The sequence below is a fragment of the Bos taurus genome, chromosome 2 (assembly GCF_002263795.3).
Source record: "Bos taurus isolate L1 Dominette 01449 registration number 42190680 breed Hereford chromosome 2, ARS-UCD2.0, whole genome shotgun sequence".
Classification (NCBI taxonomy): Eukaryota; Metazoa; Chordata; class Mammalia; order Artiodactyla; family Bovidae; genus Bos; species Bos taurus.
The window spans coordinates 46,990,033-47,004,601 of record NC_037329.1 but is presented as its reverse complement, the minus strand read 5'-3'; the positions used below and the strand labels follow the sequence as shown (position 1 = coordinate 47,004,601).

The 14,569-nt window shown below is 40.6% G+C and overlaps 1 protein-coding gene across 3 annotated transcripts in view; it reads left to right on the top strand.

Moving 5' to 3' along the window:
- The window catches only part of LYPD6B (LY6/PLAUR domain containing 6B), a 237,378-nt gene that overhangs the window by 195,207 nt on the left and 27,602 nt on the right, over positions 1–14,569 (top strand). For all 3 annotated transcript variants that reach the window (XM_002685362.5, XM_059880188.1, XM_059880186.1), the window contains exon 2: positions 6,954–7,009. The gene's annotated coding sequence lies outside the window, so the exon portion shown is untranslated. The remainder of the gene's footprint in view (positions 1–6,953; positions 7,010–14,569) is intronic.

Genomic DNA, 14,569 nt, shown 5'->3' with positions numbered 1-14,569 from the left:
TTATGTCAGCCTAGAATATGAATAATACACTAAATGGAGTGTAGTGCATATATTTAAATATTTATGTTCAAATGGCTGTCATTTTTTAGCCTGCTCTGCCATGGTCCCATGACTGGATACAATTGCTTTTAAATGATCATTTTGTAGATGCTTGAAAGACATTGTTTAGAAGATGAAAATTACAGCAAAGCAAACAAAGAAAATGCAGAAGAGACCATTAGAAACCAAATATATCCATCCTGGCCAACTCTATTTAGGAAGTTTTGAAGGCAGTTTAGTTGTAAGGATTAAGATGGAGGAGTTTGTAATTGGACCTGAATTTTAATTCTGTTTGTGATTTACTGGCTATGTGGTTTTGAGTAAGTTACTTTTCCTGTCTTTAAATTTCAAACTCATCTGTTAAAAGGGGATAATAATAGTACCACTTCACAGAGGTGCTGTGAGAATTAAATGAATTAATGGTGTTCAGCGCCTGACACCCATAAGCCCTCAATAAATGTTAGCTTAAAAAAAGGAAGTTGTTCTATATGAGGGCTCATGGAGGAAACCATTAGCAAAGCATTGAAAAGTCTGACCTCTGAGAGCAGCATCTGTGTTTTAGGGACTAAAGCTATGGTGGTGAACAAAACCATGCCGGGCATGTGGTAGGTGCTCCATAAATACTGACTGAATAACTGAAAAAATGGATTGTGTGCATTTACAGTATATAAACTGGATTATTCTATGAAATTAACATGTACATTTTAAAGGAGGAAAGTATAAGGCAAGAAATAATGGGTGAAAATGTTGAGTGTGACAAAGGTATATATTTCAAACTTTTAGCCAGGAAAATGTTTATCCTGTGATTTCCCATTAGGGATGCAGGATCTGATCTCCTTTTCTCCTCTAAGGTCAAATGATCTGGGGGAGCTGTTTGTAGCGTTCTGGATGGTGTCTTCCTGACTGTCCACCCTCAGCTCCTGTCCTCTCCAGCTTTCGTAATGTTACGATGAGCCACTATTGGGGAGGGACAGGCACACATTGAAACTACTGATTAAGGATGTTCTTTTTTCCCGTTTGCTTCCACATCACAACCCTGGGGGCTCAGACGATAAAGAAGCTGCCTGCAATGCGCAAGTCCTGGGTTCTGTCCCTAGGTTGGGAAGATCCCCTGGAGGTTGGCATGGCTATCTATTCCAGTGTTCTTGCCTGGAGAATCCCCATGGACAGAGGAGCCTGGCAGGCTACAGTCCATGGGGTCACAAAGAGTCGGACACGACTGAGCAACTAAGCACATGACACTTTAACATCCCTCTGTGATGGAAAAGAGAAGCTTGGAGGTGCCAGATCCCAGAGTCCAGCTGCGTGTCTGTTCTATTTGTGAGCTGGCCCAACCCGGTGTCTCTTCTAAACTCCCCGGGGAAGCGGTTGACTGGTTGGTTCCACCCCTGTCTGTGTGTGGTGTCTTCCTCTGCTCCCTGTGTTCCAGGCCTCACACAGAAGGTGGGGAAAGGGGGTGATATTCTCTGCCTAACCCTTGCCTGAAGTAATTTCTAAGACAAGACGTGATGAACAAATACTGTCTATGGAAGAAGATGTACAGATTTGCTAAGGAGAGAATGTAGGTCTGGGACCTCCTGGTTACAGAATTGTATAAATCACTCAACACTAGTAAAGTTGAAGTTTTGAAAGTAGATAATTTCCATTTGTACCAGAGCTAATTAGTCTAAGGAAAATGGTGACAGAAATGTATTCTGTAACTTCTCAGGCAGCCCTGGAAGTCTGGCTCCAAAGACAGAGTTTTCAACGTACTCATCTCTGAGATGTTACAGGCAGGCAGCTAATATTTACTGAGTTTGCACTGTCTTCAGACATGATTCCAAGTGACTGTGATGTTCACTCACTCCCTTGAGGTTGTATTTTTTTATCTTCTCCTTTTACAGTATGGAAACTGAGGCACAAGGGGGTTAAGTGACTTCCCCAACGTTAGCACTAACTCTTAATACTTGATTCAACATGTGAGGAAACTGCCCACGAGCTAAATATTTAACTTGGTACCCAGCTAAATAGGAATTTCCCCCCAACTATGTGCACAAGGAACCATTGCATCCTTTCCTGTGGGAGTGGGTTATAGGCCCCTCTTACCTGTGAAGCCTTCATGTGGAGATGGGGGAGGAGGTTGCTGAATTCTGAGATTTCAGACCGTCAATTGGAGTCCTGGGAGATAAGCCATTTCTCATAGTTCAAAGAGCCTAACAGAAAGTGCTCATTTAGGGGCAATAAACAATGTGGGCTAATGAACATAAAAATTTTGTGTGTGTGTGCTTGTCAAAATTCTGTATATCATATTAAGGTAATTATTTTTTGTGGAACATGCTTTTCATGGCAGTTGTGCATTTTGTTTTACAACTTAAAACCTGGTTCACTGATTATCTTCTGCATTGTTGTTGTTCAGTTGCTCAGTCATGTCTGACTCTTTGTGACCCCATGGATTGCAAAACCCCAGGGTTCCCTGTCCTTCACTAAGTTCTGGAGTTTGCTCAGATGCATGTCCATTGAGTCAGTGATACTATCTAACCATCTCATCCTCTGCCACCTTCTTCTGCTTTTGCCTTCAGTCTTTCCCAGCATCAGGGTCTTTTCCAATACAGTTTATTTAAATTCTTCTAAAAGTGGAATCTGGGGTCTGGACTTTAGGAATGAAAAAGTTAGAATGGATTGGCCTGCAGTGCGAGAGGGATGTGTTGCTAATAGTCAACAATCACAGTGGATTCAAATGGATAGACCACTCCTGTTCTGCTGGGAGGCAGCGCTTCCTGGCTGTTCTCTCCCTTTCCTACATTTTTAATCCACTGTCATATTGCAGACAACTGTGACTGTGTTCTTATTAAGATCTCAGGGGCTTTCCCAATGGAATTTGCAAAATGTAATTAAGATGGTGAATTGTCTTTGACTCCCATCCCTACCACTAAATGAGAGCATTTTTATTTGGCTCTGCAATGTTTTTGTATCATTTGCTCTTTGGATTTACAAAGTCCCTGGTCCATTTAGAGAGAACTGTTGGTCTTTAAATATACAGTAGGTGCTTATCCATAAACTACAGAGCCAGTCAAACCCTGTTTTAATTTAAATTTTGAGTAAGTTACGCATTCATATGGATCAAAACTCAAAACAATGAAATGAGATGTGCTTTGAGAAGTCTCCATCCTGCTTCTGTCCTCTAATTAGGTGTATTATTTACCCCCGTCCCTCCACCTACATGTCATCACTTTTATTAGTTTCCTATAAACTGTTCCTGAGTATATTTATGCATATAATTATGAATACATATAGCAGTTTTTGTTCCCTCTCTAACACACAAAAATGACATGATACTCATATATTTATAACTATCTCTATTCATATATATATATATCTCCTAGAACTTTTTCACAGCAGAATATAGGGAGTATCTCCTTTTTTTTTTTCTTTTTTTGGCTGTGCCATGCAACATGCAAGATCTTAGTTCTCCGACCAGGGATGGAACCTCTGCCCCCTGCAGTGGAAGTATAGAGTCTTAACTGCTGGACAGCCAGGGAAATCCCATTTTTTCAAATGGCTGGATCATATTCCATTTTAGGTGTGTGTGTATATATATATGTATACACTCCCCTACACACACACACATACTCTTTTGATGGACACTTAGGGTTTTGTCCAATCATTTGCTATTATAAACAATGCTCCAAAGACTATCATGGCAGTATATTATTTTGCATGAAAGCAGACCATCTGTAAAAAAAATTCCCAGAAGTGAGATTTTGGGTCAAGGGTAAATGCATTTGAAATTTTAATAATGTTTCCAAATTGCTCCTTGGAGTCACGTTCCCTCCAGCAGTGTATGAAAATGACTGATTTCCTATGGTCTCCTCAAAAGAGTATTAGAAAACATTTTTATGGATCAGAGAAGTCAAAATTTGGAATTTATAAAGTATAGTTTTAATTTATATTTTTTCTATTTGAAAAGATGGTCAGCTTACATCATGTTGTTTAAAGGCCATTTTATTCATTTTTTTCCCACAAAATGTCTATTAATGTCCTTTACTAATTTTTCTGTTGGGTTCTGATAATTTTCTTATCAATTTTCAATGTTAGTGAGATTATCCATTATTTTGTCTGTGACATGAGTTGAAAATATTTCCCCCAGCTTATTTGCTTTTTTTTTTAACTTATGATTTTTTCTGTTATACAGAATTTATTGTTGCTTAATGTAATTGAATTTTCAAACTTTTTAATACATTCTAATTTTTTAATCATAGTCAGAATGGCCTTTCCCCTCTCCAAGGAAGTCATTTATATTTTCTTGTATTTTTAAAATATTTTATTACAGATAATTTTAAGCATAGACAAATTAGAGAAAATAGTATAATAAACCCCAACTACCTGTCATCCAACTTCAACAATTTGGAATATTGTGCCAGTATTATTTCATCTTATTCTCCCACCCATTTTCAGAATATTTAAAGCAAATCCCAGACATTATATTTTCTTTGTAAGTGCATCAATATATATCAATAACATGTCAAACTTTCTAGGATATAATTTCTATTTCATTATTATACCAGTGATTCCTTAAGATTATCCAGTACCAGTCTGTGTTCAAATTTTCTTTTCTGGAACACTTATGGCTTTGTTTTCTGTGTGTGCAATATGATATATGTACCCAGTTATCCCAACTCAGTTTCTTAAAGTTTATTCTTATCTTACTGGTTTTAGATGCCATTTCCCCCATATAACAGACTCTCATGTGTATTTCAGTCTGTTTTCCAGACTTTCTATTCTGTTCCATTTGTCTGTCTACTCAAATGCTGCTGCTGCACTGTTTTAATTACTGTGGCATTAGAGCATGTTTTATAGTCTTTCTGAACTAGTCATTCCCCAAATGAAATAGTAAGTAATCTACTCCAGTTCGTGCTATGTAAAATGACAGAAATATACAGTCCAGCCTCCTCAGATCAGGGATGGGTCTGGTGACTTACAAATCAACAAGGAGTGGGAGTACCATGTGTGAGCATAAACCTGGTCCCTAAGAAAAGTAACAGTAATCACACTGTGGGGAAGTAAATAGTAATAACATAAAAGCTGAGAACCTGGGAAGGGTCTTCATCTGGAGCTAGGAGGAGGAAGCAGAACTGGCAAAGCAAAAAGGACATGGTTTTGGTGGTTGAAACGTGCTTCTCCCTTGGGAGCAGATAATCCTGGTTTTCTTTGGCAAAGTCAGAAAGGCCGGTGGTAGAGGAAGTTGCAGAATTTGCTGTGTACCTGCCCTAGGAAACCCATCAGAGACATAAAGCGTGCTAAGAGCCAAGAGGGCCTGGCCGAAGTGTGTTGGGGAGACTGTGCGATCATTGTGCTCTAGGAAGTTCACAAACCTGAACAGGCAATAACCCTGAACTCCAAGGCTGCCTGTGTGCTGGCTGTGCCTCTGAAGTTGCAGGAGTGAACCTTATTGTCCCTTTCTCAGGAAAAGGATGATGTTTTATTCTGAACCCTCTTTCCAGGAGACAGTATTAATTCTACCTAACAAGATACCTTTACTGGAAAGTATCTGAGAGAGGACTTCTAATATGAGTTATTATGGGCAGAGACATCTGAAGTATTTAGCAAGGGCACATTTTCTTCTTGTAGTTTAGTCGCTAAGTCATGTCTGACTCTTTTTGACCCTATAGACTGTAGCCCTTCAGGCTTTTCTGTCCATGGGATTTTCCAGGCAAGAACATTGGAGCAGGTTGCCATTTCATACTCCAGGGGATCTTCCCAACCCAGGGGTTGAACCTGCGTCTCTTTTGTCTCCTTCATTGGCAGGGAGATTCTTTACTACTGAGCCCCCGGGAGGGTATACCATAATACCTCTTTTTCCTTTTGAAATGCATGTATCTGCTGGACTCTGTCTGCACCATCACAAAAGTCCAGAAAATGATAAGGTGGTCACAGCACAAGGAAAAGACCTGGATCCATAGTGAGTGGAAAGACTGAACCAGGATGACTGTGGAATGACTTCATCCCTGGCAGACACCCTTAATAACCTTTGACAGAGCCGGTAACCTCTTCATCCCCAATTTCCTCCTTATAAACTGCAGGAGAGCATACCCGCTTACCTCACAGGGATGTGGGGAACCTTAATTAGGTTCTGATGGGAAAGTTCTTTACTGATGAGTCATGATATAGTGACTGTGATAATTTGAGGCTGCATAGCCATGAGTTGCCTGCTGCCCAGATGCAGATGCCAAAGGGTAAATGGAAATCGGTCATCATCAGAGTCAGGGGAGTGGACTTTTCGAAGTGAATGAATGGGTGAAGTCATCCTTGTTCGGGCATAATCAACAGTTCCTTACTGAGTGTCTACCCTGTGCGAATGGTAGCAAGCAACTGTATTGGAGACAGGAGGAGGTTAGCAAGGAGTGGCAGGCCTGAGGTGCATGCCCTGAGCTGGCTGCTGGAGTGGCTGTTGGCCTCCTTGGAAGACAGTAGCTCAGATTTGTGACTCTTTGGACCAGAAGTCACCTTTGCCATCAGTGGTGCGAGCTGGGTGTTGGTTATAGTTGGCTTCACATTCCAGCATGATTTAAACAATAAGAGTCACTGGGGCTCCCCCAGACCCCCTCACTTTCCAGATGCCACTCTTACCAAATCCCTAAGCTAGCTTTCTCTCTTAGGTGTTCCAGTGAAAAGAATCTTTGTGTTCATTAACAAAAGGGGAAAAGAAAAGGGACCCCTCTTTTGGCCTCTTTGACTTCTGTATTTGCATGAAGCTGTTTTACAAAGTACTTTCAAGGTGTGCTTTATTTTAAGCACAAGGTAAAAGGGACTGTTTTAGGCATTATCATAGAACACTGTCTCTGCCAATAAGGAGTTTTATGGTCTGGAAATTGGTACAGAATATGGATGAGATCTCAATGTACATTTCAAGCTGAACCTTTTTTTTTTTTTTTTAGGTGTCCTTGGGTGAGAGTAGCAGGAAGTGAAAGAGGAGGTGAAGAGAAAATTAAGGGTGAGTACAAGTAGATTTGGAAGGTGAAGTAAATGGCTTCTCTGGGAAATGAGGCTGCTAAGACCATTATCCCAATAGGAAGTTTTTGGACTGTGGAAGGTGAGAGGTGACCAGAGAAAAATCAGAGGAAGTTCTGGAGAAAGTCCTTCATTTAAGTGACAAGCCCATTGTCACATAAATATAGTGTTGTTTATTGAAGCACAAGATTTTAAGGAAGGAGAATAGGGCAAATCATAATTGTGTTAATATGGAATTCTGGTTTTCAGTGAATTTATTTTTATTTTAATATTAAAAATATACAGTTTTTAAAGGTTATTTTGCATTTATAGTTATTAGAAAATATTGTCTACTGCCTTGTTGTACAACACAGCCTTGAGCCTATTTTAAACCCAATGGTTTGTACCTCCCACTTCTCCCGCCGACCCACCCCCATGCTGCCCCTCCCACCTGACTCCACTTGTAACTATTAACTTGTTCTCTACATCTGTGAGTCTGCTTCTTTTTTGTTATATTCACTAGTTTGTTATATTTTTCAGAGTCCACATATAACTGATAGCGTGTATTGTATCTTTCTGGCCTATTTCATTTAGTATATGCCCTCCACGTCCATCCATGTTGCTACAAATGGCAAAATTTTGTTTTCTTTCTGTGGCTGAGTAATGGCACCCCACTCCCGTACTCTTGCCTGGAAAATCCCATGGTGGGGGGAGCCTGGTAGGCTCCAGTCCATGGGGTCGCTAAGAATCGGACACAACTGAGCGACTTCACTTTCACGCATTGGACAAGGAAATGGCAACCCACTCCAGTGTTCTTGCCTGGAGAATCCCAGGGACGGGGGAGCCTGGTGGCTGCTGTCTATGGGGTCGCACAGAGTCGGACATGACTGAAGCGACTTAGCAGCAGCAGTATTCCATTGTTATGTATGTACCACTTCTTCTTTATCTGTTCATCTGTTGATGGACACTCAGGTTTCTTTCCCGACTCAGCAGTTGTAAATAATGCTGCTGTGAACATTGCGGTGCATGCATCTTATTCAACTAGTGACTTAAATTTTTTTCAGTAATAGCTGGGAGTAGAATTGCTGGGTCATACAGTAGTTCTATTTTTAGTTTTTTGAGAAACCTCTGTACTGTTTTCCACAGTGGATGCACCAATTTACATTCCCACCAACAATGTATGAGGGTTCCCTTTTCTCCACATCCTCACCAACATTTGCTATTTGTATTATTTTTGCTGATAGTCATTTTGACAAGTGTGACGTGACATCTCATTGTGCTTTTGATTTGTATTTCTCTAATATTAGCAATGTGGAGCTTCTTTACATGTTCCTATTGGCCATCTGCATGTCCTCTTTGGAAAAATGGCTATCAAGTTCTTCTGCTCATTTTTTAATTGGGTTGTTTACTTTTTTACATTGAGTCCTTTGAGCTGTTTACGTATGTTGGTTATCAATCCCTTATCAGTCATGTCATTTGCAAATATTTCCTTCCTTTCAGTAGGTTGTCTTTTTGTTTTTCAGTTGTTTCCTTTGCTGCACAAAATCTTTTCCGTTTAATTAGGTTTCATTTGTTTATTTTTGCTTTTATCACCTTTAATTTAGGAGACGGACCCCAAAAATATCACTGTAATTTATATCAAAGTGTGTTCTAAGTTTTCTTCTAAGAGTTTTAGGGTTTTGGTCTTACTTTTAGGTCTTTAATTCAGTTTGAGTTTGTTTTTGTATATGGTGTGACAGAATGTTCTAATTTCATCCTTTTACATGTAGCTGTCCAGTTTTCACTTACTGAAGAAATTGTCTTTTCCCCATTGCATATTTTTGCCATCTTTATCAAAGTTCAAGTTGATTATTGCTGATTATAAGTATGTGGGCTTATTTCTGGCCTTTCTGTCCTATTCCACTGATCTGTGTTTTTGTGCTGGTACCACACTGTTTTGATTACTGTTGTTCAGTCGCTCAGTCGTGTCCAACTCTTTGCGGCCCCATGGACTGCAGCATGCCAGGCTTCCCTGTCCTTCAGCATCTCTGGGAGTTTGCTGAAACTCATGTCCATTGAGTTGGTGATGCCATCCAACCATCTCATCCTCTGTCCTCTCCTCCTCCTCCTGGCTTCAACTTTCCGAGCATCGGGGTCTTTTCCAATGAATCGACTCTTTACATCATGTGGGCAGAATATTGGAGCTTCAGCTTCAGCATCAATCCTTCCTATGAATATTCAGGGTTGATTTCCTTTAGGACTGACTGGTTTGATCTCCTTTCAGTCCAAGGAACTCTCAAGAGTCTTCTCCAACACCATAGTTTGAAAGCATCAGTTCTTTGGCACTCGGCCTTCTTTATGGTCCAGCTCTCACATCCATACATGACTACTGGAAAAACCATAGCTTGGACTATATGGACCTTTGTTGGCAGAGTATTATCTCTGCTTTTCAATACATTATCTAGGTTTGTCATAGCTTTTCTTCCAAGGAGCAAGGGTCTTTTAATTTCATAACTGCAGTCACCATCTGCAGTGATTTTGGAGCCCAAGAAAATTAAATCGGTCACTGTTTCCATTGTTTCCCCATCTATTTGCCATGAAGTGATGGGACTGGATGCCATGACCTTGGTTTTTTGAATGTTGAATTTTAGGCCGGCTTTTTCCCTCTCCTCTTTCAACTTTGTCAAGAGGCTCTTCAGATGGTCTTTGCTTTTTGTCATAAGGGTGGTGTCATCTGCATATCTGAAGTTATTGATATTTCTCCCGGCAATCTTGATTCCAGCTTGTGATTATTGTAGCTTTGTAATATAGTTTGAAGTTAAGGCATGTGATTCCTCCAGCTCTGTTCTTCTTTCTCAAGATTGTTTTTACTATTTGGGATCTTTTGTGCTGCCAGGAGCAGTATTCATGGGTGGAATGTTCCCCATTATGGCTGTGACTGGTGTCTACATCCCCTCGGTGAGCTGCAGCCACCTCCCATCTTTCTGAGTGACTCTCTTAAGACAAGCAGGGAGGTCTGGCATGGGTTCCTATCAAATTACTGGTTTTGTCTTAGGTCCTGGTTGTATGTGAAATTTTGTGTAGCCCTTTTAAGAGTAAAGTCTCTATTTCCCCCTGTACTGTGAAGCTCCTGAAATTAAGCCCTACTAGCCTTCAAAGTCAAATGCTCTAGGGCAGAGGTCCTCAGCCTCTGGGCCACAGACTGGTACCTCCTGTCAGATCAGCAGCATCATTAGACTGGAAATAAAGTGCACAGTAAATGTAATCATTTGCACTTGAATCATCCCAAAACTTTCCCCCTCTCCTGCTGGCCCATGGAAAAATTTTCTTCCATGAAACCAGTCTCTGGTGCCAAAAAGTTTGGGGACTACTGCTCTAGGTCCTGAAGCAGGACCATGAAGGCTGGGGAATTGGACATGGGGTCCAGAATTCTTATGCCTTTTCGGAGAACCTGCACAATATAATTCTCCAGTCTGGGGGTCAACCCCCCCAGGGGTATGGGATTTGATTGTATCCTGAGTCTGCCTTTCCTAGTTGTCTTGTTGTGGTTCCTTCTTTATGTCTTTAGTTGGAGAAGATCTTTTCTGATGGGTTCTAGTCATTTTTTATGGATGATTGTTTTGCAGATAGTTGTTTTGCTGTACTCATGAGAGGAGGTGAGCTCAGGGTCTTCCTACTCCCCCATCTTTCCCCCTCCTCAGTGAAATGTTTGTGTTTAAATAAACTTACATTTCTGTGTTAGGTTCTATGATGGAGTAAGAGTACAGCTTTGAATACACTAAAGCTTCCATGGGCTCCAGTGCTATGTTCATCAAAATGTGTTCATTTTTCTCAGCTCTTTTATTAAATAAGGTTCAGGAATTTCACCTCCCTCTCTCTCCTTATTTCATGATGTTCTTTAGTGATGGTAGGAGCAGAAAAAAAGATGCATTTTGGTGGCCTTATGATATTTGCATGGGATTATAAAATATTTTTCAGCTAGATTTTTCTTGTTAATATTCTCATTTTCTTTCTAAAGCCTTCATTCTCCCCTTGATTAGTTTGTAGCATACATCCAGTTGTAACAGTTGCTCTTATACTCTCCTGGTAAAGAGGTATTGTTTAGTCACTGCAGCTATCCCTACAACGCCTGACACTTTGGTTCAGTGTGACTCACTTCCTAGTGTTTTGAGACTAGATTCACAGCTTCGTCAGGGTCCTGGAAGGAACCAGATGGCATATTCAGACTGGTGTTATTTGAGAGAATGAATAAGGGGCTATTTACAGTGGTTTGGGCTAGGTTTAGGAATATCAACAAAGGATAGTCCCAGCCTTCAGAGATGGCAACAGAGAGAAGCCATTTCTCTCCTACAGGCCTGAAGCTGTGAGTTGCTCAGTCGTGTCTGACTCTTTGCAACCGTATGGACTGTAGCCCACTAGGCTCCTCTGAGCATGGAATTCTCCATGCAAGAATACTGGAGTGGGTAGCCTTTCCCTTCTCCAGGGGATCTTCTTGACTCAGGGATTGAACCTGGGTTCCCCTGCATTACAGGCAGATTCTTTACCATCTGAGCCTTGGATAAGAAAAAATGGTTACTGGAACCCAGGAGAAGGTAGCTATGAAGTTAGGGACCTGACAGGATCTGAGAGGCATGATGACAGCCTGGCAGGGAGTGAGTCTGGGGAGTAAATACCTCAGTCTCACTCTCTGCCCACTCTCCAGTCTGCTAGTTTCTGCCATTGACCAAATCAAATTGAGAGCCCGTAGGAAAGGGAACTGTGTGCCTGGTCATCATAGCTTGGCTTCGCAGGGCACAGATCAGGGTGGACAAGGCTGGATGATGGGGCTGGAGGAGCAAGAGATGAAAGCCCAGCAGGGCTTAGTCCCTTTCACCCTTTTAGGATAGCTTGGGAAGATCATGTGGTCGGAGCTTATTTAAGGCCCAACCTAGTATGTGTTGAACCACATGTGAATACACTAGGCCAGCGATGGGCAGAGCTTTAGTTGTTGAAAACAGAGCTCTCACAATCTTCATGTGTTCACCTAAAATCTAAATGAACAGTCAACATGGAAATGGAAATTCTGTTGGTGGAAAAGATGAAAAAGCTTTTTTTTTTTTAAAAAAAAACACGTAATGCCTATGTGTGTGAGGCATTTAGAGACCTTTAGCTCAAGAATTGGAGCTGCAGTTCCCACTCCAGTGCTCAAGAAGGAAGGGCAATCTTGTATCCCCAAACAAACCCCAAGCATTTTCTAGGGTGGAGACTATTCCATGGGGCAGAGTAGACACAGAAAGTTTTCATGAGGGAGAAATATTGGAGCTTAGCCTTTAAAAAAGAGTGAGAAATACAAAGTATTTCTTTAAAGAAGAGTGAGAAATACAAGCAGAGTCTACTGTTCTTTTTTGGAATTTAAAAAAAATTTACTTTTAATTGCAGTATCATTGCTTTACAATGTTGTGTTAGTTTCTGCTGTACAGCAACATGAATCAGCCATATGTATGCATATATCCCCTCCCTCTTGAATTCCCCTCCTACCCACTCACCATCCCACCCCTCTAGGTCATCAAGGAGCACTGAGCTGAGCTTCCTGCTAGTTATCTATTTTACACATGATAGTCTATATATGTCGATGCTACTCTCTCAATTTGTCCCACCCTCTCCTTCCCACACCACAGTGACCACAAGTCTGGTCTCTACATCTCCATTCCCATCCTACAGATGGGTTCCTCAATACCATTTTCCTAGATTTCATATGTATGTGTTAATAGCCAATATTTGTTTTTCTCTTTCTGACTTATTTTACTTTGTATGACAGATTCTAGGGAGCCTGTTGCTTTTTAAAGCACGCTTTATGAGAACTGCTTTTATTTATAAGCATAGACAAAGATGTATGGATGTGAGAGTTGGACTATAAAGAAAGCTGAGCACCAAGGAATTGATGCTTTTAAACTGTCGTGTTGGAGAAGACTCTTGAGAGTCCCTTGGACCGCAAGGAGATCCAACCAGTCCATCCTAAAGATCAGTCCTGGGTGTTCATTGGAAGGACTGACGTTGAAGCTGAAACTCCAATACTTTGGCCACCTGATACGAAGAGCTGACTCATTTGAAAAGACCCTGATGCTGGGAAAGATTGAGGGCAGGAGGAGAAGGGGATGACAGAGGATGAGATGGTTGGATGGCATCACCAACTTGATGGACGTGGGTTTGGGTGGACTCCAGGAATTGGTGATGGACAGGGGCGCCTGGCATGCTATGGTTCATGGGGTTGCAAAGAGTTGGAGACGACTAAGCGACTGAATTGAACTGAATAGACAAAGAATATAGACTTATCAGAAAGCAGTTAAATGAAAATACTCCACTGAGGCCTAAATATTGTGCTCACATATATTCTAGAGTAGTTTTCTTAAAACTCATCTTCAGAGGAGTTTTACATTCTTCTCTCATATGTACTTAGATAATTACAGCATTTGAGAGCTGAAAATAGGTGTATTGAATTTGTCTTAAATCTGGCCCAGATATGGTATAATCTTAATCATATTGGCTGGTATGTAATCCATTGAGGAATCATAAATCTCAAATTTTAGATTTTTTTTTTTTTTGCATTATAATGCGTTAGTTTCTGCTGTACAGCAAAGTGAATCAGCCATACATATACACATATCCCCTTTTTTGGATTTCCTTCCCATTTAGTCACCATAGAGCATTGAATAGAGTTCCCTGTGCTACACAGTCCTTGTTGGTTATCTATTTAGAACATAGTAGTGTATATAAATTAATCCCAATCTCCCAATCCATTCCACCCCCTTCTAATTGTAGTGTTTAATACTTATTTAATAGTTTGATAATTAAACCAACAGTGTATAAGGACTTAGTCATTCTCCTTTAATTCCCACAACTCTGTGCAAAATAGATATTTAATATCTCTGTTTTACTGATAGGAACCTGAGTCTCAGAGCAGTAGAGGAATCAGCCAGAGGCGGCAGGTCCAACTAATGGCAGGGTCAGAATTTGCTCCCAGGCCTGAGCGCTTCTAAAAGCCATTGTCCCTGCACTAGACTGGTCAGCATGTACACTTGACTTTACCTTTGTAGGACTGTGAACCATTGCTTAAATGTCATTTTTCATGATGCAATTAAGACACTATTTATTGCCTATCATTTTTCAATTCCTCTGGGAATATAAAATGATGCACATATATATCTTTATGTGTACACTTTCTTCTGCTCCAAGTGGTAATATAGTGACAATTTATAGGGCAAGTGACATGCTGTAACTTTGTTATATATGTAGAATGCAGACTTTTTTTTAATTAGAATTGCTTTTATAAGCTTGTTACCTTCCAGAGAGTTCTTTGAATAATCTGTTCTGGAATTTGTGACTGTGCAAAAGTTAGCATGATATTCTTTTGCCATTGCATGTAGTTTATTGTTGGTTTTCAAATGGCCTCCTGTTTTAGAATGATAGCCATGAACATGTTCTTGTGCAATACAATTTTAGATATAGAATCAGGAATAATTTGAGCTAGTTCTATAAATCATGGTCCGTGACATAAAGCCTCAGGACAGAAGAAAGACACCAGGACAAATGCATAGCAACAGTTCTG